This window comes from Cyanistes caeruleus, chromosome 8 (genome assembly GCF_971803275.1).
Source record: "Cyanistes caeruleus chromosome 8, bCyaCae1.hap1.1, whole genome shotgun sequence".
Lineage (NCBI taxonomy): Eukaryota > Metazoa > Chordata > Aves > Passeriformes > Paridae > Cyanistes > Cyanistes caeruleus.
This window is the reverse complement of record NC_141708.1, coordinates 2,975,261-2,995,618: the sequence shown is the minus strand read 5'-3', so window position 1 is coordinate 2,995,618 and position 20,358 is coordinate 2,975,261. Positions and strand designations below refer to the sequence as shown.

General features: G+C 39.4%; 3 long non-coding RNA genes across 6 annotated transcripts; 2 read left to right on the top strand and 1 right to left on the bottom strand.

Annotated features, from left to right (window-relative positions):
* Positions 1–1,119: 1,119 nt before the first annotated feature.
* Positions 1,120–14,887, top strand: LOC111931000 (uncharacterized). Of its 4 annotated transcripts, XR_015290030.1 has the most exons (12): positions 1,120–1,203; positions 1,487–1,541; positions 4,795–4,939; positions 5,586–5,719; positions 7,911–7,985; positions 8,219–8,286; positions 9,509–9,630; positions 11,061–11,217; positions 11,778–12,062; positions 12,673–12,907; positions 13,838–14,001; positions 14,401–14,887. It is a non-coding gene; the product is annotated as an uncharacterized LOC111931000 (long non-coding RNA). The 4 variants fall into 4 exon arrangements; XR_002865391.2 differs by lacking the exons at positions 1,487–1,541; positions 4,795–4,939; positions 5,586–5,719 and having other exon boundaries at positions 1,166–1,297; XR_015290031.1 differs by lacking the exons at positions 1,120–1,203; positions 1,487–1,541; positions 4,795–4,939; ... (3 more) ...; positions 9,509–9,630; positions 11,061–11,217 and having other exon boundaries at positions 12,733–12,915.
* A 772-nt stretch (positions 14,888–15,659) lies between these two features.
* On the top strand, positions 15,660–16,410 carry LOC147651821 (uncharacterized). Its single transcript, XR_015290034.1, has 2 exons — positions 15,660–15,745; positions 15,824–16,410. It is a non-coding gene; the product is annotated as an uncharacterized LOC147651821 (long non-coding RNA).
* Positions 16,378–20,263, bottom strand: LOC147651820 (uncharacterized). The gene is made up of 4 exons (XR_015290032.1): positions 20,083–20,263; positions 19,258–19,350; positions 17,306–17,409; positions 16,378–17,032 (listed from the first exon to the last, which is right to left on the bottom strand). It is a non-coding gene; the product is annotated as an uncharacterized LOC147651820 (long non-coding RNA).
* Positions 20,264–20,358: the final 95 nt, after the last annotated feature.

Genomic DNA, 20,358 nt, shown 5'->3' with positions numbered 1-20,358 from the left:
TTATTTCACCTTCACTTTGAAAGTCTCCTGAAAGATAACTTTGATTTTGCTTTTTTTAGTGCTAAAGCAGCACTAGAACCTTTTCTAACGTGTTAGGAAGGGCTTTATGGTCATGGGAACGAAACCTGGTTGTGAATGAAACCTGAAACCTTTTTCATATTTTTTCATATTTATTATTTTTAATATTTATTATTTGTCATAATAAATACAGTGATTTAAAACATTTTAGGGCCACTGAAATGGGGGGGGGTAGAGGGAAGATAACATCTTTACCTTCTGTGAGTGTATTTTGTTTTACACTTTGGATTATAATTGGATGGGATAAATGATATTGTTGATTTTTAAGGACTACACAGTTTTCCATGAGCTTTGGATGAGGTACTGAATATTCAAATTCACCTGCTCACTTTTATTTTCAGTTACTTCCAGTCATGGCCTTTATTGAATAAATAATCAAGAGCAATCTTGTACAAGTGGGACCATAAATCACAGTTTGGTTCTAGGACATTACAAAGGAGGGGGTTCTGTTTGTTTCTTTCTCTGTAGGTAAAAGATATCAATTAATAATCACTCTGTTGTGCTTTTCTGCTTAATGAAGAGCAGCAATGTTTGATGAAACACCAGTGAAAGGAGACAAATGGGATGCAAGTCAAGGGGTGATGGGCAAAAGCTTTAAGGAATAATAGTTAAAACAATAAAATCCTACTCCTGGAAATCTACGTGCACGTAAGCTTTGTGGGTTTTTTTGGATGGGGAAACCAGATTATGTCATAAAAATATGGATTTTAAAATCCTTCAGGAAATGTTTGGATTTTCCAGGTAGGATCTGGTTACCCAGAGGGGTTGGCAGTGGTGGGAGTGTCAAGGCCAGGCTGGAAGAGGATGAGCTTTAAGGTCCCTTCCCACCCCAACCTTTCCATGCTCTCAACGCTGCTCCACGGCTTTGCAATGAAATTTTCACCAGGGAAACGAAGCTGTTCTCTCCAAAGTGCCCTGGAAAAGGAATGTTTTACCCAGAGAGGATGTAAAACCTGCTGGAAGTGCTGGTACCACCTGGGTAGGGAAATGAAATTGGTTAATTAATGTTCTCTGGGTGCTGCTGAGCCTCGTTACTCCCATGTGCCCCCACCACCTCCACCCTGTGCAGAAGGGATGGAAATTCTACAGCCAAGGGTTATCATTGATCAAGAATATCCATGAAAGGTATTTTTGTCATGAGGGAAGTGGCTGAGTTACCTTTTAGCATAAAGGGAATGAATGAAGAGTAGAGTAGTCAGGGAGAGTAAATTTTGGGTGAGTTTTGTTGAATACAAGAGGATTTTTGTTTCTCACTGGCTTAAAAAATTCGGGGTTGCTCTGTTTTGGTTCAGCTCACAGCAAATGCTCCTGGAGTTCTTGCAGTGGTTTCCAAGGAAGTACATCTTGTAATGTTTTAAAACATAACTGAAGAACAATTTAATTATTTTTATGGTTACTCCATTCACAGCCTTTGTTAATAGAAACTTCATAAGGAAACCTGGAAATGTTTTAATGGAATTCAGGTAATGTTTGTGATACTGACACCCTGGAGAGTTTGGGGTTTTTTATTCTTTGTGGAGGGAAATTTATGTCAAAATGACATTTTAAAGAGTCAGTTGCAAGTGTTGGTGTCCTTGGGCATCCCAAATCCTGAGGGGGGTGGGGGTGTTTTCCCAGTTTGGCTCTTTCACACAATATTGAGAATATTTCCTTGCCAGCCTGAGCCTCAGACATCCTAAAAATGTACAAAATCACTGGTTTTCCTCATTTTGTCATTGGAATCTTCCACTCTTCCCTCAAATTTATAAAATCTTTACTTCCCTGAAGATCTCCAAAGCCAAATTTTATCTCTTGTCGTGTTTCACACAGTTTTTTTCCCTCACTTATTTTTCTCATTATATTAATGCTTATCAGGAGTCATATTTTATCTTTAGAATCTTTCTTTTTATATCTTTCCTATATCCAGGTTTATTGGAAGTAGATTAAGCAGGAATAAAAGCTTGGCTTCTAAAATCACTTGACTGAATATATCTTGCCTAATTAAATGCCTTCAAATGGATTTTGACACTCCTCACTTTTCGTGTTTGTTTGTAAAGCCATGAGTTATATTTTATTTATTACAGGAATTTTCCTTTTGTACAGTCTGGAAATTCAGTATTTGAGGTTGAGCAGTTATTGGTTAATTAAGCAGCAATTAATAATCTATAATATAATCCAAATATGTTTCTTTTGTCCAGATTTTAAATATATATATGTATATTTATATATTACTTTATTATATTTATCTTATAGATAAACATATTTTTAAAGAAAATAACAGAAGGAAAGAAGGAAGCTTTTGAAGTGTTATTTTAATTTTTGGTATTTTTTTTTCTTTGTTGTTGTTTTTTGTTGTTTCCTAGATTTGTTTGCTTTGTGAATCAAGCTGCATGTATGTATATATTTATATTTATTTATAATTTATTTATATTTATATTACTGCCAAAAGCCTGCCTGTAACATCTAAGATTTGATGAAAAGAAATTTCAGAGTTTACTGAATTTCTTTTCCCTATAAATCTTTTCCTACTGTGCACAGAAAGATTTAGAGTGAAAAAACAGAGGCTGCAGTAAAGCTGAATGCTCAGTATGGAAACTGAAAGCTCTTCAAAAAATAACTTTAGGTATAATTCCTCCACAAAACAGTGAATTGCAAAGTTGATTCTGTTACTTAACTACAGATGCAAAATTATTTCTGTGTGTATTTCTGTGTAGGTTTGTTCTTCAAGCACCTCTTATAGGTACAAGTGCTAAATCAAATATTAACATAATTTACTGAATGTCCAAAATCCATCTTCTCATGTAGAAAAGTATTTTCATAAAATAGATAATAACATTAATTTTAAAAATATTTTAATTTTTAGGAAAAAGACCCATCAACAAACCACACCCTGTAGTTTCAGAATTGTTGCACCCCCATATTCAGCTGCTTTGGGCTCCAAAGAGGCAGAAGATAAAAAGACTGATAAGGACAATAATTGGAATATTCCAAGAGATCCAAAGTTGCATCCTAACAGAGTGAAATATTATGGAAGTGCAAAGTTCATGTGGAACTCTCCTCAGATTTGTAAAGGATTTTAAAGCTGGGAAGGGATCAAAATGCTGAATATTTGCTGTAAATGTATATTTCAAAAGGAAAATTTAAAATTAGATAAAATTTCTTCTCACAATTAGCTCTTGACAACTCCAGAACCGCTTGTACCAAACCTCTATTATCTATGTGCTGAAATAATTCACTTTTTAGCTATTGATCCAAATAATTCCTGGCTCTGTTTCCCTTTCCTTTGAATTAAACACGAAGTGGTGCTAAAATTCAGAGTTTGGTTAGAAAAGGCTCCACACTTTGGTTGTTTTCCTGCAGAAAAACCCATTTTCTGGGGAAATCCAGTGATTTTCCAGGGAGAGTTTGTCACTAGGTGGCAGGATCAGACTGTATTAGTGCCAGCATTCCTGAGGATTCATCCACTCCTTTCTATTCCCTAAATACCCCTTTGATTATTATTATTATTACCCAGCATTCAAAAGCATCAAAATGTTACAATAAATTCTATTAATGCAACTCTTTTTGATGAGATATTATTTTTAATAGCAGACATATCACACTGGACTCCAATATTCCCTTTGAGCCAAAACCTGTTCATTTTTGATAGAGTATTAAAAGTGTTTTACTACTCAAATTTGTAATGATGTATAAATAAAAAACGTTGGTTTTCCAGAGGTGTCTATTATTCAGATACTGCCTTACCCACATGTGCAGATGAGGTATTTATTGTGAAAATGGCTTTTATTTTTTTGCTCTAAAATACCATTTTTCCTTTGAGAACCCTCAATTCCCAGCTCCACTTAAAGATGTTACAAATTAGATTTTTTCCTGAGTGGGCCAATTTGAAATCTCTCTGGTTGGGGACCTGGGTAAAGCTGGAAAAACTCTGCTGTAATTGTAATTTACATTCTGCTCTCCATTTATTCCATCAAAACCAATCCTGGTGCTCCAATGGAATATTTTGGTGCCTGGATTTGACAGATGGAGCAGCCATGCAGAACCTGAGGAGATTTTCTTTTTGAGGGATAAAGCAAATGTTTGGGAAGCATTGGAGGGAAATCTCTGATCACTTGTTATATTCTGAATTCTCTGGGATATTTGAAGGAGCAATTTCATTTTCAGGGTTGTGCTACAGGTTGTGAGCCAAGAGTGTGCTATGGACATGGATTAAAGGTCACCAGCCCTAAAGAATCCCTCACTTTAAGGATCTTTTATCTTATATTTATGGTTTATCTGTCTTTTATTTGTCTGGTTCCCTGCCAGAAAATAGCCCAGATTTAAAATTAAAGTACTAATTAAATTATTTTCAAATTTTCATATTTTAATTTAAAGATTTTAAATTTAAAGATTTTAATTTTAAATATTTTAAATTTAGTAATGAAATTACTAATTCAAGGCCTCCTTATATAGGTTTAAATAATTAAAAAAAGAACAACTTAAATGTGTTTTCTGAGCAGGCATGAGGGAAAGATTTGTAATTTTACTTTAATACTCACTTTAATTATTTTACTTTTAATTATTTTATTTTAATACTTACTTTAATATGAACTAAAGTTATCCTGTAGATTAAATTATAATTATAAATTTCTCTAGAGCGCTCCCTGACATAATTTTAAAAATAATAAATAAAATGCTACTTGTTTTCCTTTTTTTTTTTTGTTTAGATGATTTCTAAAATCATTTTTTCCTCTGCAGATTGCCCAAGGTAAGCAGGTGGAGAGAAGCATCTGTGGACTTTAATGTGGATTATTTCAGGCCCTCTGGGTTGAGGAAGAGCGTGCTTATGATGCCAGGTTTCTATCTGTGCAAGTTTAGACATCCATGTTCTTGGAATTCTTTGGTGAGATTCAATTTGCATTTCTTTTCAGGTGTCTGAGTCGTGGGTCAGTGAATATTTTGTCTCAAATATGTTTTTAAGGATTTTGGAAATTGTGAAAAAAGGCTGCTGCAGGTGCCCAGTGGGGTGAGATCCATTATAGGAAGAGTTTAACACCCAGAGTAACTTCTGGCAGTGGGGAATGTTCAGCAACCAGAAAAATATGTTTATCATAAACAATGAACACTATATATGGCTTTTTTTCCCACCAAAAATGATATTCTTAGGCTTGAATAATATCTGCCTGAAAACAGCCAACTCATTTTAGAGATTTTCAGGAGTTTTGCCTGTTTTCAGGTAACACCTGCAATGACTTCAGGAATCAGGTTTTTTACCAGGAACCTTTTTCATTTCATCTCCAGGTGGCAATTGCAGTTTTTTCCCCACAGTGAGAGAGAGCTCCCCTAAAATGTGAATATCTGTTTCTAGAGATGCTTTAAACTGATAGTGCTGTGTGGAATATTTGAGACTTATATGCAATAAAGAGAGCTTTAATAGATTCATTTGTTTTGAAGCAGAGCTTGCAAAGCTGAGATTTATTTCTTCTTGCATTTGTTACAAACTTTCAGCTTCCCAAGTAATCAGAGCTTGGTTAAACTGATTTTTTTAGTTGAGAAGTATTGGGCACTGTGCTCAGACCATCCCAGGATCTCATCTCTGCCATAACCTAAAATAGGATATTCTTTACAAATCCCTGCTCATGGCTGGAGTGGAACAACTGTGGAGAACCCAGTGCAGTAGAAGGTAAATTATTGCAGAGATTAATCAAGTTCCAATCAGAGATTAACCCTGTTCCAAAGGTACACCTTGTTTCTGCTGTGCTTCATTCCTTCAGCCCTCAGTCACTGCATCTCTGCTCTGCTGGAGGGCTCAGGTGTCAGCACCAGCTTTTCCCCCTCTTTGGACACTTTTAAACTGCATTTGAGCTTTTATATCTCACACCAGCACAAATCAAAAATACCTTTCCTACTTTAGCTGTAGCTATCTCATATATCCACATACATGGTGTGTGGGTCTCTGTAAATCCACACGTGGAATAAGTAGGACAAGAAGGATGGTTTAAGCCTGAAATAAATTCTTGCACCAACTGGCCTTTGTTACAGTTTATGTCTGATTAACACTCAAAATATTTTACCTCTGGTTTTTTATATCATGTCTGCACATTATAAACAACAAAGCAGAATAAGTTTCTAATTTGTATTCAGCTGGAAATATGTTCTATAAATCAGAAGAGAAGTTTGCTCTCCCCCTTTGGTGAAGTACAAGAGAATTCTGTTTCAATGAAGCATGCAATTTTAATCAATTGTACCCTAAGAAAAGAAGACAAACAGCTGCTGCTGGTTAATTGGTGAATGTCTCCACCAATGGACTCATCATTTATTCACTGCCTTCAATGCTGAAAATAAAGGTGTTAGCACCCTGCAGTAGGACAGCCTGCACATTTGTGACTGAGCAGCTCAGATTGTACATGAAGAATTTATTTCAAGAGACAAAGATGTGACCTTCACCCTCCCAGCTCCATTGTTTTCATCTAATAATCACATCTCCTGTGAAAGGTCAGATCTCTTGTGTGAAACCAAGGGGAAAAACAAATTTAATCCCTCTAGCTGAAAGATTAATTTCTTGTTGGAAATGATACCAAACTCTGGAGATTTCCCCACTCTGACAGGGGGTTCTGGGGTAGAACCACAGATTCCTGTGGGCTGAAAAGGACCCTCAGAAGTCTCTGGGTCCAGCCTTTGGCTCAGGTTGGATCCAGCTCCAGGTGTTGTTGAGTTTTGAAGCTTCTCTGTGCTCCAGTTCCCTTTTTTTCCCCCCTTCATGATAGAATAAATTGTTTTCTTACATCAAGCCAGAATTTCCCACCATCCCGGGTGATTTCCATCCTTTCACTGCGCACCTGAGGGAAGAGTCTCCATCATCTCTTTCCTTCCTCTCCTCCAGGACTCTTCATAATTTCTATTTATTTCCCACAAGCTCTCTCTAACTTTCATTTATAGCTCCACTTTCAGGCTGGGATTTTGCCCTCCTCCCTCCTCCTGACTGATATTTGCAGTGGAGCTGCAAACTTTTCCAGGGAAGTACAGGAGTGAAATACAAAACTTCAACTTGACAAAAGTTGGTGTGATTTATTCTCCTTTCCTTCCTTTTCTCTCCAGTCTTGTTCCCTCCTGTATCCCCTTTTCTTTTCATCCTCTGTGCAAGTAATTTTTGCAGCAGCTGTGCTCACTTGTTCTGTTCTTATCTTTTGTTTTGCCCTTGCCTCTAGGTTTGTTCTTCGTATTTTGGGTTTGCAGTTTGTTTCTCTGAGCTTTCCTTGTCCTCGTTTCCCCTCTCATCCACGGAATGATGGATTTGTGGGGCTTCTCCACCTCATCCTGGGTGAATACCATGCTGGGTATTTCCCTGAAAAATATTTCCTTTGGGTTGATATTGGGTTAATTTTTCCTTTATCTGGCTGATAAACAGAACCATAAAAATGTAAAATCTAAGCATGTTACATTTACAAAATGCAAAATCAAAACAACAGCTCTGAGTTTGTTGTGCTTTTTTTTTTTGTAAAAAGAAATTAAAATTTATTGACAACTCAAAGGACACAAACACTTAATTTGATCCTGTTTGTTTCCTTTAAAAGCTATTTTTAAGACAGGCTCTGCAGCCATTTCTGAGTCTCTGAAGAAGGCCATATCTGAAATATTTGATTGTAATAATGATAGCAGATCTTAGTGAACTTTGAATAATCTGTCACATGAAACAGCAAACTGAAAATTTGGGGTTCTGTTGTTGAAGTAATAAAATAAAACTAAATATCAGAGCATTGTATTATTAAACATGAAGATTAATCTTCTACAGCAGTGCCTTAACGCTGTGCAATTAAAATGAATGTTCCAACTATTTTTTGGAAAAAAAATGTTTTGTGCTTTGCTTTCCATAGGAGAAGCAATGAATGGAGAACAATTCCATTGGCTGTTACAATGCAGAGGCGTTTTTTTAAAATAATTCAAGGAGGGTAAGAAAATGTTCTGGTCTGAAAGAACAGATTTAGAAGTGCTAAATAGCTTCATTATGTTGTTTAAATGTTTTAATAATGGTGTTACACGATGTTCTGTAAATTTCATTTACATTATAATTGCTATTACAATGTTAAAATACCATCAATGAGATGCTATTGTGCTTCCAAAATTCAATTATCAGTGTATCTTCTTTTATATCAGGCTTAGCTGTTGTGTTTGCAAATTTTAGATAAAACTCACTCTGCAGACATCCATAGCGAGCTCCAAGGGAGAGAATAAAGGAAGTGGAAAAGACAGGTAAACTGAGAATTTATTGTGTGTATGATATAGAAAGGCCACACAAAGTTATCTAAAGAGAGGAGATTTCTGCTTTGGGTGTTCTTTATGTTCTTCTGAAGGGCTGTGGAGACTTGGCTCTAACCAATAATGATATTTTTTCCTTTCACTGATCCACACATGTATTCTTAGATTTGCAAAGAAAGATATCAAACAGAATTATTATCTTTATTTAAACCCATCTGTCCCGAGCTAAACTCTTTCAGACTTCCCCTTAACTGGCAGCTAATCAGCAGGCACTTCTCCCGTGTCAGAGCTCACCCCTTCATGTGAATTTTGTGAAGAAAACCCATTTCTCTGTATTCAAAAGCAACGATTCACAGTACCTCACTGTACACTCTGCTCTGCATCCTACTGATTATCTCCCCTTGGAGCTGGAATTGTGCCATTTCCACTGAAAATCCAAACTGTAGTCAAATGCCAGCCTCTGTTTGTTGGAGGTCAGGCTTTAAGTCCCTTTTCCTGAAGGATTAAAGAGCTGCAGTTAAGTAGCTCTGGCAGGTGAGTTCAGTGAGCAGCAGCTCTGGTTAAAAGCAGAATGCTGAAGGAAGAGAGGCTCTGAATTAAATCAATCTGCATTAGGCACTGCTTCTCCTTTACAGAATTGAAGGAATTTTCTGCAGACCATCCAAATAATGGCACTTTAGTCTCAGGCCTCTCTAGTTGAGTAATTATGATTTTAATTTCTAGGCTGTCACCAAACCTCCATCCTGGGGGTTAAAGGGGCTCAGGAATGGCAGAACCTCAGCACAAAGGCTTCTTTTGGGATTCAGCAGCTGCTTCTTCCCAGAGCTGTAAATCCATAAAAACCCCTGAGTGCTGATTGCTGCATTGTTTGACACCCATCCAGCCCCTGGGGTTGGCAATCACCGAGCTCAGGATGGAGGGGAGCTTGATCAAATTGTTGTTGGCCTCCAGCAGTCCCTGCTGAACTCCTGAATTCCCCATGGAGATTTTCCTTAACTCTCTTGGCTTTTTCTTTCTCAGGCTCTGGTCACCCTCAGAAGTTCTTTCTCCCAGCTGTGGCTTGGAATTTGGGTATTGGAATTTTGTCCTGTTTGCTGGGACAGCCACACAGCTTCAGTGGTTCTCCCTCTTGGAGCACCAAGTTTAGCAAACACTTTCTGCTGGATTTCCCAGCATTTTGGTAACCAGTGCTGTTTTTATTGGTTTTATTGGGCAGTTTGAAGCCCCACGGGCAGCTGAGAAGTTGTGCAGGAGGGAATGGTGTGTCCTGCTTTCCTTCATGACCTGTCCACCACCCTTGGAGTGCTGAATGGATTCCAAGAACTGGTGGGGTCACTGGTGGACGTTTTGTTATGTCTATATTGTCTCAAAATTGCTGAGATTTCTTCTGCATTTCTTGAAGAAGTGGATGTTATGATTGTCTGTCTTTGCTGGGAAAAAAAGCAAGTTTTGTGTCGTGTTTTCATCTCTGTCAAAGCAGATATTTGCAACCAAGGAGCCAGGGTTTGAAGCCCTGCTGTGAGCTGAATTTGTTTCATTTACATTTTTACTACACATTTAGTAAATGTATTGATGTGGTATTGAATTATTATCTCAGGGACTGGGTAAAGCAGTAAAATGTTGTGTTTTGAATGATATTATACTTTGCTATGTCCAAGACAGCAAGGTTTTAATGTGAGTTTAACCAGAGTGTCCCTGACATATTTCCATGGGGGTTGTTCCCTTTGCTGGTGGGATCAAACACATCCCAGTATTTGGAAAAGCACAATGGTAAATAGAAACAATTTCTCATTTCAAAGTGAAAAAAAACAAACATAGCTGGAACTTGGTTATGATGTGATTGAGTGTTATTTAGCCAAGCATTGCATTGAAGACTCATTAATTGAGATACTCCTACAGTTTTGTTCCTTGTAACCTCTGAGAGATAAAAACAGATCATGAATCACCTCTCAGATTTGGGTCTGACTGTAATGCAGAGAACCAAAATAAAAAAGAGTACAAATAAATAAGTTTTCTACACGGCACAGGGAGATTTTTGGAGTTGCTAGCCAGCAAGCAGGGCCAAAATTCTCATTACACTGAGGACTCTCTGTGCTAAATTTTTGAAAGGCATAAAATAATATGGTTGGTTGCAACAGCAGGAGGATGGACTTGATAATCTGGAAGGTTTTTTAAGTCCTGCATTCATAAATTTTGAGATACTGGTGGAAGGTGTCCCAGGCTGTGGCAGAGGGTTGGAATTAGATGATCTTTAATGTCCCTTCAAACCCAAACCCTTCTGGGATTCTGTGATATATATGTGTGTAACTATATATAAAATATGTAAAATGCAATATGAGGTGACAGATGCTGTGGTAGCACCCTGAGGGACAGCAGAATCATACTGACAGAGGATGTCAGCTGAAAATCAGCACAGGAAGCTGATCTTTTAATCATTTAAGAAAAAAAAGTAAAATAATTATCCTGATGAGCTCTTTCTTTAGATGGAGGGCTAAAATATGTGGAGGGCTAAAATTTTATAGGGTTCTTTCCCAGTATTTTTATTTATTTATTGATTACCAAATCCTCAAATCTATTTTTATTTCCTATTTCTGGTTAAGGTTTGGAGAACCAGAGGGATTTTAAACTAAATGAGGAAATGGATCAGCCAGGAATCACTGGATGCATGGAGCATCTGAGGCCTGGGATGCAATAAAAAGGGAGGAAGGATGAGAATGCAAAACACACACTTGTTAAAGTTTTAAAGTTGACTCTGTCTGGTCCTACAGATGCTGAAAGTCCCCTGACAAGCTGACAGCAGACATGAACTCAAGCAGGAGAGGTTTCTGGCTGGGTGTGAGCAGAAGCCCTGCCCCAGGAGAGCTGTTCTGCCCAGCAGCAGAACAGGGAACACAGAGGTTATGCCTCCCCTTTGTGAAAAACGAGGTTCACATTTTTTTATAGAATTTAAAGTTTAATAGAAAGACAATTAGGAGATAAATATAAAGTATACAGGTATGGCTGGGTGTCTCTGCATTCAGCCAAGAGAGCACCCCTTACTAACAAAGGGTTATCCCTTAAAAACAGAATCCTACATATCCATAAATTCTCATACATATTCAGACATTCTTTTTAGGATTTTTGATGTTCCTCTGTTTAGCTTTTTCCTTTCCCCTTCCCAACAGATCAATCTTCTTGGTGCCACTAGGTTTTATGTCCTCTGATAACGGGTGCCATGAATTTTTCCTTTGGAGGGCTTGGAGGACTGCTTGTCTTCATCTGGACAAGATAATCTTAGGATGTAGGGGGTCTCTGATTATCTTTTTAGTCTCTGGGTTATATAAATAAAAAGTAGTTTGTGCTTTAATATCATGTCATAGCCTAACATATTTGTATTATACCACTATTTCTAAATATCATCAATAACAGGAATAAAGGAAATTATATTGATATAAAGCCAATAATATGATATGCATTTATAACACCTCCATCCCTGCACTCCCCAGCTCTGCCCTGGAGAAATCCCTGAGCACCTGATGGGCTCCAGAGCTGCTCCTGCTCCTGCTTTGGAGCCCTCCTGTGCTCCCTGCTGATTTTATGATGCTGTGATGGAGGCAGGTGCAGCCATTCACCCAAGAGAAAGTGCACAGACAGAGATTCGTGCTGGAGCTAATGGGCAATTAGAGAGCTGCTGGAGTAATTAAACAGCTGCTGGAAGCTCTTCCAAGGGACAGCTCGTGGTGCTACAGCGTGGGAAGAACTCTCAGGAATAGCCTGGCCTTCAGCAACAGGTGACAAATCTCTGCAGAATAAAAACATCTTAAATACCTTTGGATTTTAAGTAAGAAAAGGGTGTTTTAAAGACTTACCTAAGGGGAAAGAAACACGTTTTCAGAGCCACACATTGTTTTAGAACAGTGTTTTAGAACAGAGATATAAGTCCAGGTTCTTTAGATTTTGATAATTTCCAGCTGATCTCTGGAAATATAAAGGTCACACCTTTGTGGCAGGGTGGGAATTGGGAATTCAGCAGGAAGAAGAACATTTGGTGTAAAAGATGCGTGTAATGACCTCCTTTTTCTGGACTAATGGCCAGTGAAGGCAGTAGTGGAATTGGAATTTGGATGTGGATTTCTCAGTGTTCCTTTCTGTGCCTGTCTGCCTCTTACCCTCCTCTGACATGAGGCAGAGGTTTCAGAAAGCTCTCAGGAGTGCATCAAGGGTTTAAAATATATTTATGGTGCTATTCCTTGTGTCTAAGAGGTCAAATATTTTCAGATCTCTCACATGTTAGAGCTGGGTTACCATTGGCACATTCCTGCTCAGAATTTGACATGGCATGGAACATATTCAGTTGATTTATTTTTTTTTAATAGTGACAATGATGTTCTGATTTTGCAGCAGGTTAATTTCCTTTTCTTCTGCATTTTAATGATGATGTTGGCTACTTTTGCTGGTCAGCTGGATATGATTAAGTAACTGAGCTCAGCAGGTGCTTCCTGAGAAGGCAAAGATCTGGGAGGTCACACAACTTTTCAGAGCTGCAGTGGAGGACAAGGTCCTGTTATGACTGATGGTGCTGAAATGGAAATGTTTCATCTCTACAGTGTGCAGAGAAGGAACTGCAGTCCCAGAAGTGAGCAGGTTAATTTTTATCCTCATGTTAATTCTGCCCTGATATGCTCCTGGATCCTTTGGACAAAGGAGGGCTGCTGCTTAATGGAAACTCATTTGCCCAAAAGAATAATGGCAATGGCATGGGTTCAGAAAAATGGAGAATTGTGTAATTCTGACTGAAAAATAAGTGGGTAAAACCCTGCTGATATCACAGTAATAACTGGAATAACCTCTAAGTCTTTAGGGCAGTGGAGCTTCCATGGTAGTGGTTTTTTATTTGGACCTCATCTCTTAACTTTTCCTTCACAGGGAAAATGAGGAGGTGATACAGGATATAATAAGGAGCCTTCCTTTTTTATAATCCACATTTTAATCTACATTTTTAATCAAACTACAACATTTAGTTTTATTTGCAGGTTACCACAAAACAGGAGATAGGTGTGATTGCCTGGATTTGGTTTCACAACAGGCACGGATGCGTGTTAGCAAACAAAATTGGATATATTTAGTAATGGCTGAGTAAATATTAGCAAATGGATGGTGTAATTAAATCAACAGGGCTGTAGCTGAGAGGGTGCTGGCAAGCTCTGATGGAGACTGCTGGGTGGCTGAATGGGAAGCTGAAGATTCAGAGATAAGAATTGATGGATGTAATGTTATCCTAATTGAGAAGAGGGGAGCACCTAAAGCACTGAGAAATGAAATTGATGACCTGTAAAACAAGCTGAGATGAAAAAAAAATAAATCAGCTTGATGGAGGCTCCTGCAGGAGTGCAAGGGGCCAGAGAAGGCTGGGCATGTGTTGGGTAAACTGAAGTTTTTCTTAAAAATGGTCAGGATAATGTGCAGTAATAATAAAACTTTAATTATCACTAAAAACTTCTGGGATATAATTTAATTTTGCACTTATTTTATGAATCTGAGGGTGGTTTTTCCTCTCCCCTCACAGCTCCCCTGTTCCCAGTGCTGCCTTGTTTGGGAGCTGTGAGCAGTGATGAAATTCTGTGCTCCCATCCCTCTGCTCCCAACCTGAACTTGTGGTGCACTGCTTCTGGGGTGAGGGAGAAATGCTGCTTTGGAAGAGGGAAGGAGGATGAAAACCATGGAATGGAGGTTTGGTGGCAAATCCTCAGCTCTGGGGAGCAGGATGGAGCACAGTTATTTACTTGTTATTACTCTACAGCCATCAGGAGGTTCCAGAGTTTCTATTTTAATAAATCAGTTCTGCTGGATATTTGTTAAACCAGGAATTCCATGGCTAAAGTGTTTGAAATGATGTAATTTTTACTATTTAATGCATGTGCAATGCTGTACACTACAGCCTGCTGTCTATGCTTATGGATTGGTGAGTTTAGAGGAGAAAAACCAGAAGAGTTATTTACTGGGACCTGCAGTTCTGTGGGAAGCATTGCTGGAGGGAAACATGTCCTGAGAAATGAAGTCTGGAAAAATTCCTGTTCAGCAGTTGATGCTGTGAGCCTTTTCTCTTGACTATTTTCATGTTCTTTCCAGATTGCACCAGGAAAATCCACAAATGCCAGAAGGAGACAGAGGAGTCCTGCAACTTTATTTGAATAAAGGGAGAGAGATTAAACTAAGGGCTCCTCATTTCTCAATTTGTCTTTACAAGCCCTAATTATTATTAACTTCACCCTTTGGAACAACCTGGAATGTTTCAAGCACACCCTCCTGACTTTTCCAAGCCTGGTCCCTGCACCAGGCACGACAAGTAAATACAGAGAATAAAGAATACAGAGAATAAAGCAGACAAGGACAGTTCATATCAGCCCATTAATCACTAGAGGTCCTTGTCCATGGCTGCTGATGGCTGAGGTCTCCCAGCCTTTTCTTCCAGCTGAAAATTCCAGATCTCTGGGGCTGTGGAGACCTTGACCTGGCTGTGGAGGGTGCACGTGTGGCCAGCTGTCCTGGCTGCTGTGTCTGTGCTCCTGGCTGGGTGTTATGGACAGCAAAGTCCAAAGGCTTCCTGTTTAAGTGACCTTTGTGACCTCAAATAACCCCTGTGACCTCAAGTAACCCAGATCAGGACCTCAAATGACCTCAAGTGACCCCTGTGAACTCAAGTAACCTTGCTAGAGGCCCCAGATGACCTTAAGTAACCTCAATCAGGGACTTAAAAGACCTCAAGTAAAGAATCCCAAATGTCTGGCCCAGCAGCCCTCAGGGGTGGTGTGACCTCACTGAGGGCACTGTCAGTCCCCACTGCACTTTGGCCCTGGCCCTATAGGGCATTTAAAGGGTGAACGAGCCTTGCTGAGCTCCCCTGGGCTCCCCAATCATCTCCTGGGTGGGAATCACAGAGACAAGTTGAAACAAGTCTTGGTTAGGCTTTTATTTTATTTTAATTAAGGAAAAAAGAAAAAAAAAAAAAGAAAAGCAGCACTTTGTCGTTGTTGAGATGTTCTACAGCACATTTAGATGATGATGATGATGATGAAGAATTTGATTTGGACCTGTTGTTCTTCAGCTCTCAGCCATCCCACAGCAGAGGGGTCACCTGTGAGGCCAGGCAGGGTATTCAATTGTCTGATGTCTTCCGTCCCCACAGCAGCAATCCCCAAAGCCCAACGATGTCCTTTTGGGTCTGTGAAATACCCATTTGTGAGATGTTCTGTGCTGAGGCTGCAGGGGCCTCTGGGCCAGTCCCAGTGGGAGCTTTCTGCCACTCATTCCCAGTTAAACTCATTTCAGCTGCTGGGATCCTCCTGGCCCCCCAGGAAACAGAAATGGATTCTGCTCCCACATTCCTTGATAGCATCAGGGTACACTGAGCACTGGTGCCACCCAAAGCTGTATCTCTGTGGGTCAGATGTGCCAGGCCATGGCATCCACACAGGTCAGACTCTCTCCTTCCTCCACCTGGCTTGAGGCCCCTCTCCTCCTGCTCATGGTACACATTGGTGTGCTCCTGTAGGTCTGTTCCTGAGGTCCCTTCAAGAGGATCAGTCATATTACCATTCCTGTACTGTCTGGAGTTCTGTCCACACGAGGCTGGAGCAGCACTGACCCTGCATGAGCTTCTTGTGGTGGATGTTCCACTTCTCCATGCACATCCCCAGGTGCTGAGGAGGAGGAGGTGGGTGGGTTTTCCATCCTGCTTCCTCACATCTGCTCCATGCTCCTGAAGGGAAACCAGAGGTTACCTCGTGGTGTGTGTCCTCTCTCTGGCTGGGGACATCTGCTCCTAATGGCAGAGGCTCCTGTTGGTTCTAGTGAGATGTGGTGAATTGTCTTTACCTTTCCTTCATCACTTCTTTCACATCTTTTATATTCCTGAGATGCCTTTTTAACCAATCCCTGCAGGGGCCCATTCTGCCACCTCAACATGTCCTTTCTACCATGAGGGTTTTATTGTTTTTATGCCCACAGCACTTGGGATAGGCACATTCTGTAAGAAAGGCAACCAAGTTCTTTGGTATCTGATGTGTCGAGCTCTGTTCACCATGATAAATAAATAAAGAATAAAACTGCCAAATAAATTTTGCATCTGTATTTAAAGCATTCTGACACTCTAGTGACTCTACTGTCCCTCAGGGCAGATTGTTATGACTTTGATTCCCACTCTGGCTCTGTCATGGACTCTTTAGAAAAGTTGGGTCTGATGTTTTGGTGTGAAGTGTTTGTAGCTGTACCCATCCTACTGCAGTCAGATGGGGAAAGGGCTGACTTGGATGGGCCTCACACTAATTGAGCCCTCACACAAAGTAATTAAAAGCATCTGTGATTAGAATTTGCTGCTGGAAGGAAGTACTGGCTTTGCAATTGTAGTTTTTGGGGAATTGTTATCACTGGCTGAAGTGGTGAAATGAGAAGTGAGTAAGGTTAAATTGAAATTCCAGCAGAGCTCCAGTTGGAAAAACCAGGCTGGGAAACTTCAGTAAAGGAGGGGATGTAAACAGCGAGTGCTCTGGTGCCACCTCACAGAATGGAGAAAATCTCAGTGAATTTCAATAGTGGAGAGAAGTCAAAGCTGTAGGAGAAGAGAAATCCAAACTGGGAACATCCTGACAGTGTAATTCATCTATTCCGATCAATCCATTTAACTGTCTTTCCTGTTATTTATGGTGGTGCTCCTGGAGATTTACAGTGTTCGTTGGAGGTTGCAGAGCCTCATCACAGAAACCTGACACAAAAAAGGGGGAGAAAATAAAGAGAAAGAAAGAAAAAAAAGAGATTCCCTGGAGAGGTTTTTATAAAATGTTCCTCTGTAAACACCTTTAGGTTTGGGATTGGCTTGAATGGCTGCAAAAAATTAAAATGGTCTGGCAAGAGAATTATACCCCAGCAAAATTTGTGCTGCTGTAGTCTGGGGTTGAATAACTGGGAGTTATTCAAGTAATAAATCTGGAATTTGGCTTTATATGGTGGCCTGGAGCAGCAAAGGAGCTGCACCCACCATGTGCTTTAGGGACCTGGGGCTCTCCTGGCCTGCAGGAATCCCAAATGTGCCCTCTGAGCCAGGCTTGGTGCTGCCATGGGAAAGGCTGGAGTCTGCTCACCCTGGAAAAACAAAGGTAACGCTCACAAGACAAATCTGGCTGGAATAAGGAGGGGAAAAGAAGCTCATTCATCCAGAGGATTTAGATAAAACTGGCTGGGGGAGCCACAAAGACACAAGAACACAAAGAGGATAAGACAAAATGAAGGAAGGAAAGGCAGAAAAACAACCCAAAAGTGATGAAGAGGGAATATGTGAAGAGAGGGTTTGCTGAATGTGGAAGGGCCAAGGTTGTAGAGAGTTCCTTGAAGGGAGCTGAATAGGAAATGTGCTTTTTTTAGGGGCAGACAGTGCTCTGGGGGTAGTGCCCAAAGACCCCCAAGCCCAGCCACTTTCCCCTCTGGCTGTGGGGAAGGACAGCCCTGCTTAACACTGGAAATTCCAGCTCCAGAAAGTCTAAAACATAAAAATAATATCAAAGCAATTACCCTGTAGTTTGTTATGTCTTACTGAATGTTGGAATTCTAGAAAATCTCCCTGCTGTCTTAAAGCCACATGATTTTCTGTCTTCAGAGCTGTTATCCTGGTTTGATTTTGGTTAGTAATTACAGGTAATAGCTTGAAGGTAACTGGAGAGGAAGGGATAGTCCAAAACATGCCCAGATCATATTTTTAGGGAAAAAAAAATTCTACAAACTGAATGTATTCATTGAATGAATATATTTTTCATACATTCCTAATGTACTAATCATGCTTGTGATAAACAAGGAGTTTGATTAATTTTCTCAGCTGTCCCTGACCTATATTTTAACATAAATATGTATGTCTCATACAAACAGCCTAAAAATTTTCCCAAACCATCAACTTGTTGCAGTTTCCAAGTTACTGGGCTTTACTTACTGCTCTGCTTAGTGCTAAAGTCAAATTAATGGCTTCTGTACCAGTTAATGCCTCTGCTTTGCATCTTTGTGTGGGCTGGAAGGAGCAGCAAGGGCATTGAAGCACTTTGGTACTTGATGCTTTATTAAAACCTGACTTGATAGTTTAATTCCAGGCAGCAGCACCCTGGATTAGATGGGTGTAGGATGGAGATTCCACCTTTTAAACAGGATTTAGGGTGATTTTTCCAGCCTGTGCTCTTGGGGCTGCAGGAGGAGCTACCCAGATCTGCAGCTGTAACAACCAGTGGGAGACTTTCCTTGTTCAGGTATTTTCTTTCCTTGTTCAGGTATTTTCTTTGCTTGTTCAGGTATTTTCTTTGCTCTTGTGAAAAGGGAGATTCTTCCCTCTTTACCTTGCAGTATTACAAAAGACTGGAAGTTTTCACAGGTAGGTATAAATAATCTCCAAATAGAGGTTTTTTTGCCTCTGAGTTTATTTTAAAAATGTATTTCCTTCTGCATTTGTTATAATTTTTGCTTGTTTGGAGCTTGGTCAATTTGGTAGAAGTTAAGAAGGAAAAACTAAGAGGAAAAACTGCTGTTTCCCAGCTTGGAGATGATGCCTCAGAAAACTTAGATTTTTCCTATCAAGAAAGTGAAAAGATGAATAATTGGCCCCAAATGCTACAACTTGCCTGTTTCACCTCTATTATTCAGATTTCTGGGCCCTTGGCACTCTAAATTTTGGAGCTCAGCCTCCTCTTCAGCATCTCCTCCTGTATTTAAGTGCACCCATGGCATTTACAGACACTGAATCCTTACAGAACCCTCTTACACACACAATTAGATGCAAAGCAAGAAATTCAAATAAACAAAAATACTTTTTGGCATTCCCCTGAGGATATTACAAAGCTGCTGGAAATTAAATGCTGATTTTTTTTTTCTTCTCTACTGCTTCCTTTTCTTCTTCAAGACCTCCTTTGCTTTCATGACTACCCCTTTAGTAAACAAAAAATTAGCATTTCTTACCCAACCTTGATAATACTCATCTTTAAATTTTCCAAGGAGATGCTTCTTTACTTGAAATCATGAGCTGCTTGTGCAACAGATTTATCTTCAGCTCTAGAAGTGAAAAATATGTTCTGATTGTTAAGGCATCTAAAATTCTTACAGAGAATTAGGCTAAATTAATGAATCATTGTAAAAAAAAGATATATTGATATATTTTAGCTTTTGGGTTTTGGAATTAAGTAGTAATTTACAGTTTTAACTGTAAAATAATCTGATATATTTGCTAAATAAAAGCCAATGGCGTATAATAAAGATATAAATGATCAGAGGTCTTTTCAGCTCTGTTCCTAAAAGTGATGGTTTGGGGGTTTAAAAAGTAGTTTTAGAGATCTTCAAATCAAGAACCATCAAGATTCCAAAGTAAAGCAAAGAAATGCAAAATTTCAAGTTGCTTTAAAAAAATAGAAAATCCAGCATAATCTAATATATGGCACATAGCAAATCTGTTGAATTGAACTTTAAATTTTTGCCAGTGAGAACATAGAGATGCCCTTCTCTCTTACATTCCTTGTTTAAGGGAAGAATTTTTTTCCATCTACTCCAAACCTCCTCTGCTGCAACTTGAGGTCATTTCCTCTCATCCTGTCCCTCCTGGCAGGGAGTTGTGCAGAGCCAGAAAGGCCCCCTGAGCCTCCTTTTCTCCAAGCTGAGCCCCTTCCCAGCTCCCTCAGCCTCTCCTGGGGCTCCAAACTCTTCCCCAATTGTTCCTAAATACATTAAAAGCAATAAATTTAAATATGTAAGAATTAAGACGTGAAGTGAAGCATAAAATCCGTTGCTCACCTCTACAGATACACGTGGTCTTGCATACTGCTTAAAAAATAAAAGATGGGAAAAGTATCTTTTGTCATGATGATGATGATGTTGGATATTAAATTCCTGAATGAACTGAATTCCAAGAGTTCTAAATATTCAATCTGCTCTAGGATTTTATTTTCTCTTATAAGTGTTATGTGCAAAGGGCAGCTGCCTGTAATTTATGGGGCAGATTTATGTGTGGTCTCGTTATGTGGAAGGATGGGCTCTGCAAAACGAGTTTCAGCCTTACTGAGTTTAGAA